Genomic DNA, 6000 nt, shown 5'->3' on the forward strand with positions numbered 1-6000 from the left:
TACATGTTTAATGTCCTTAAACCTTTTAAACACTTCGACCTGGGTTGTGTCGGGTCTGACAGATTATGTGAGACGACAATGAAGGTACTATTTCTTCAAACGTCACGCGAACAACACTCGAGTGTGTCAGAAGATGTTTGTGGATGGGACCGGTGTGGTGACTTCAGTGAAGGCTCTTATTGTTGAAGGAAGCGTGAGAGACTGTCAAACGAGCTCTCCAGCTTGTCACCTGGTTGAGCCTCCCATTCTGCCCAGTCCAGTTTTTTTGTTTTTCTGTCGTGATTGAGTCACACTCACACAAACCGCAATCACAGCCTCTCCCTAATTCACCGGTGGATTCATTTTTTTTGTTTGTTTGTTTTAATGAGAAATCAATGTTCAACAAGATAACAATAATACATTTTTGGATTTTTCCATACTATTGTTGATAATTTAGTTCATATTTTTGTTTTTAGATATATATATTATATATATATATATATATATATATATATATGTATTATTTTTTTTTTTTTTTTTTAAGAAATCGCCTCTCAGTAGTTCCTCTCAACATATAGGTTGTTGAGTCTTTTTTGTAGTGTATATATATATTTATTTATTTTTTACGAGTAGACCTTCATTAATTTCTTTCAACTGTCAAACTTGTCTTTCTTGACTCTAATGTGGATTTAGTTTCCGTGCATGAACCAAAATAAGACTCGAGAGCAGGTTTTTCAACATTGGGATCATGGCCCCATTTGGGGTTACCCGGAAATGAAATGGGGTCGCCTGAAATGTCTCGTAATAATGAAAAATTAAAAAAATGACTGATTAAAATCAGGTTTTAAATTTATTTCAAAATACTCTATCACTTTCTCAAATATAAATCTAGTTTAAATAAAATTGAAATGCAGTATTATATATATATATATATATATATATTTTTTTTTTTTTACTTTGTGCACTAATCCTGGCTACTCCGTTTGTAATTGTAACACAGTATAACAAACATCATCAATAACTAATGTTAGAGGAAAAATTGTAGTTTGTAAAATAAAAAATAGGGTCACGACAAAAAAAAAGTTTGGGAACCACTGCTCTAAAGGATATTTATTGACTATCACATCAAGATAACCTGTTTTGTCACAGGAATAAGAGAAAATATTCTCTGAAAAGCTTTATTTTCTCTTCTATTACGTTCAAGCAACTGGTATTACACTGACAGTCATGCAGCCATGCAGCAGAGATGCATGTAATCTTTTAGAAACAGGGAGAGAAACTCACCTGAATGTCAAACCTGAAATGTTGCTTTTCGAGGAAGAAGGAAACTCAAATACAAATCTCAAATCTTTGTAAAAACTGAATCAGTTTCATAACAAAGAATTGATTACATGATGAGCTACGAGGTCAATTCTTTTTTTTTTTTTTTTTAATAAACTATTTTTGATTGATTGATGTTTGTCACTTTCTCACAAAGCACATGTCAGCCTCTCCCTGCCTGGATATAACCACAGGGTAACAAGTGCACAGCTTTAATGACGCAGAGGCTCACACTGAGGGAACGTTATGTTGTTTCTGTTGGCTGAGATGTTGCAACTCCGGTCCAAGTGTCATCAGACCGGTTTACTGAGAGAAAACACACCAAAAAAAAGAACGAGAAAATGCTAAACTTTGTTTGTTTAAAGGCAGGTTAAACACTTTCTAAATAGGTGCAAAAACAAGATGTAGTAAATGTTTTAACCCTCTAGAGAGGGTATAACTGGTTGTTTTTGATTGTACCTTTATATCTCACCATAAAAACTGTTTAGTTTCCCTTGTTTGGTATCATTCTTTTCATCACAACTTCAGCTGTATGAATTCATAGTTAATTGTTCATTTTGACATACCATATAAACACAGTGGACTTAAAATCACACAAAAACACCAAATCCGAGTAGGGAAAAATGGGTGTTTTTATTTTTACAGTGAAAACCACAAATATGTGTAACAAACCGATTTTATGAATGGAATGCAAATATAAAGTGTAATTATCAAAAGCATAAATACAAGTTCACGGATAAATATAAGTTATATGCAGCAATTTACATTTAAAAAAGCAGGAAATGTTTCAGGCGTTTCTCACAAAACATCTAAAACTGTTTAAAGCGTTAACCACGTAAACATTTCATTTTTAAAGTTTGACGGTTTTTGCAATTTTGAAAATTGAAGCATTAATACTTTATATTTGGTCATAATTTTTACACCATTTTGAAGCACACAGTCTGTGTTGACGCCTGCGCACACACGCACGCAGGCACGCACGCACGCACACACAAGCAAACAAAAATACATCCTTTGATAGGTGTACTGTATGTCTGTATGTAGCATTAAGGTGTTTATATATATTATATATTTTTCTGTCATTTGGGGTATTTTTTTTTTTTCACTTTGTGTGTTACTTGTTGTTTTCTGTATTTTATGGAGTAATTAAGTATGTTTTTGCTGTTGTTTTGTGTGTTTTTGGAGTCATTTTGGGTATTTTTGTTGTTGTATTTTACATTTTTCTCTTATTTTGGATGTTTTTGTTGTAATTTTGTATTTTTCTCCTTGATTTTGTGGGTTGTTGTTTTCTGTCATTAAGTGTGTTTTTGTTGTCGTTTTGTGTGTTTTCTTTGTTTTTGGAGTCATTCTGGTTGTCGTATTTCATATATTTCTGTCATTTTGATTCTTTTTGTTGTAATTCTGTATCTTGTCCTTCATCTTGTGTGTGTTACTTGTTGTTTTATGTATTTAATGGAGTCATCAAGTGTGTTTTTGTTGTTTTGCGAGTAATTACTTGCAATTTTGTTGTCATATTGTGTCTTTGGAGTCATTAATGTGTATTTCTGTTGTCGTTTTGTATGGTTTTCTGTCATTTTGTATAATATTATTATATAGTTGTGTGTATTTTTGGCTATTTTGGTTGTTGCATTTTAAATTTTTGGAATTTTGGAATGATTTTTGGGTATTTTTGTTGTAATTTTGTATCTTTTTCTTTCATTTTGTGTGATACCTGTTGTTTTCTATATTTTATGGATTCATTAATTATGTTTTTGTCATATTTTATTCTATATTTTCCTGTCATTTTGTGTGTTTTTGCAGTCATTTTTGGGTGTTTTTGTTGTCATATTCTATCATTTTCTTTAACACACACACACACACACACACACACACACATACATACACACACACACACACACACACACACACACACACACACTGCTCACTTCCAGTCTCATGTTTAATTTCTTGGTGGCAGTGAAGTCAGCTGCGTCTCAGTGGGGCATGTTTGTACCTGCAGGAGTTTCTGTTGTCTTCAGGCCAACCGTTGCTGTCTGGCGTTTACAGCCAAGCCACATGTGCACAGTTAGAGTAATATAACATCCTCACTCTCTCCGCCATCTTTCATACTGCAGCACATACACAGCGATCACTTTAGATGATTCCCAGGAGCCTTCTGGGAATGTTGTCACTCTATCCCAGGTCAGTGGTGGTCAAATGAGTCAATGAGGGACTTTTTAAAAACCTCAGACCGAGGGACGAGAAGTAAGTGACAGGACCTCAGAGGTAACGTCATGCCTGAACAGAGAGCAGGAGAAAGAGTTTCACTTGACTGAGGGCCAGGAGTTTTTGCCCAAGGGGTGTTGGTGCACCGATAAGGGCGACAATATTCATGCACAGCACATGTTACTGCGAAAATGTCAAAGCACCAAGTCATTAGAATATTATCTAACTTCGTCTCGGAGACAGAATTTGAGCTGAAAAAGTAAAGGTTTCCATTTGCCATTTTGACGAAGTTTCTAATATATTTTACTTTTAAATGCTGAAGATAAAACAACAATAAATGATGAGACATTTTCTAGGTCACGTTTTAGTGAATTAATATGTAACTATTGTTCATTTTTTTAGCTACCTACTTATCCTGATTAGAGGCCTGAATCCTGGAGCCAAACCCAGCTTACTCACAAGATGGTGAACACCCTGGACAGATCAAACCAGGACTAGCACACGCACACACACACACACACGTACATACAGAAAAACAAAAAACAAAAAGACTGAAGAAAGACGTCCTTTGATAGGTGTACATCTGTATGCAGTACATCTGATTCATGCGATAAGTGTGTTTTTGGTTGTTGTATTGTGTGTTTTTGGAGTCATTATAGGTGTTTTTGTTGTCGTATTTCATAGTTTTCTTTATTTGTCTTTTGTTTTGTGTGTTACTTGTTGCTTTCTGTATTTCAGGAGTCATTGGGTGTGTTTTTGGAGTCATTCTGGTTGTCGTATTTCATATATTTCTGTCCGTTTAGGTATTTTTGTTGTAATTTTGAATTTTTTCTTTAATTTTATGTGTTACTTGTTTTCTGTATTGTATTGAGTCATTAAGTTTGTTTGTGTTGTCTTTTTGTGTGTTTTCTTTGTTTCTGGAGTCATTCTGGTTGTCGTATTTCATATATTTCTGTCATTTTGATTTCTTTTTGTTGTAATTCTGTATCTTTTCCTTCATCTTGTGTGTGTTACTTACTACATCAAGTGTGTTTTTGTTGTTTTGCGAGTAATTACTTGCAATTTCGTTGTCATATTGTGTCTTTGGAGTCATTAATGTGTATTTCTGTGGTCGTTTTGTATGGTTTTCTGTCATTTTGTATAATATAATTATATAACGTAGTTATCGGAGTAATTGTGTGTATTTTTGCTGTTGTTTTGGGTATTTTCCTTTCAAATTCTGTGTTTTTGGAAAAGAAAGTATTTACCTTTGGGGATGCACTACATCAGACTGGGGGTCGCCACTTGCCCATGTCTGCTTTGGGATAAACTATAAATGAAGAATCTGGTGTTTTCACTAATGACATCTACATGCATTTAATCAAGTCTTTATTTAATCCTTACTTTCCTGGCTGCTCAAACTGTTTTTTGTCACGGTGTGTACAGAGTGCAGGGTCAAAGGGAGTGTGAAGGTGCTGCTAAAACAACTTCTTCAGACGTTTGCCTTTTGTGAACACATCCACAGACCAGTCAAACCAGCAACTCCTCCATCCTGAGTCCATCCCAGGGTGGAGCAGATAAATCTCAACAGTTAACAAACTGCAGGGTTTGGCCAACTGTCACCTCTGACTTCTTTTTTCCCCTTTATGCCCATGCTTCACACCGTGTGAGTGGATTCATGTGCATTTACACCAAAAAAAATAGGATCACCTTACAGTATATTTCTAATAATAAACTGTTAATGTCTCCTTTGTTTTCCAAATATACTTATTCTGTTAATAATCACATAATCACACTGTGTCACATCTTAATGAAGCAGAGCACATACAGTATATACTGTAGGTAGATTTGTGACTTTATTATTCAACTTAAAAAATTCAATAAAAACCCGGTGACACTTTAGTTTAGGGAACACCTATTAATCAATATTTAGCATGCAGATTAGTAACATATTGACTCTTAAATAGTCATTATTAAGTACTTATTCATGCTTTATTCTGCATGGCCTTATTATTAAGAGTTTTTCCTCAATAACCTCAAAAAATGTTTTTTATTATTATTAATAGTAAGCAAGGAAGTTGTTGTATATGACCTCAATATGCTAGGGTTAGGGTTAGAGTTAGGGTTTACCCTAATCCTAACCGTAATCCTAACCCTGTTTGGGCTGCCATTAAGTGTAATTAGGCATTCATAATTACTTAATAATGACTTATTAAGAGCCAATATGTTACTAATGCTAATAAGTAACTAAATAATGGTTAATAGGTGTTCCCTAAAGTGCTACCAAAAACCCTTTTGAATCAAAGAAACTAAAGTGCTTTTTTTAAAAGTGTAAAATATTTGCATTCAAACACATTTTTCCTTGATTGAAAGGGTTTTTTTTTTTTTTTTTTTTTTTAAAGGTAAAATTTCTTTATTTTTTTTATTTTTATTACAGCAACTTTTGTTTGTGGTTGCTGAATGAATGATGAAGACACAAATCTATCCTTATAAGTACACCCCTGGACACGTCTCCAG

The sequence above is a fragment of the Gouania willdenowi genome, chromosome 22 (assembly GCF_900634775.1).
Source record: "Gouania willdenowi chromosome 22, fGouWil2.1, whole genome shotgun sequence".
NCBI classification, from domain to species: Eukaryota; Metazoa; Chordata; class Actinopteri; order Blenniiformes; family Gobiesocidae; genus Gouania; species Gouania willdenowi.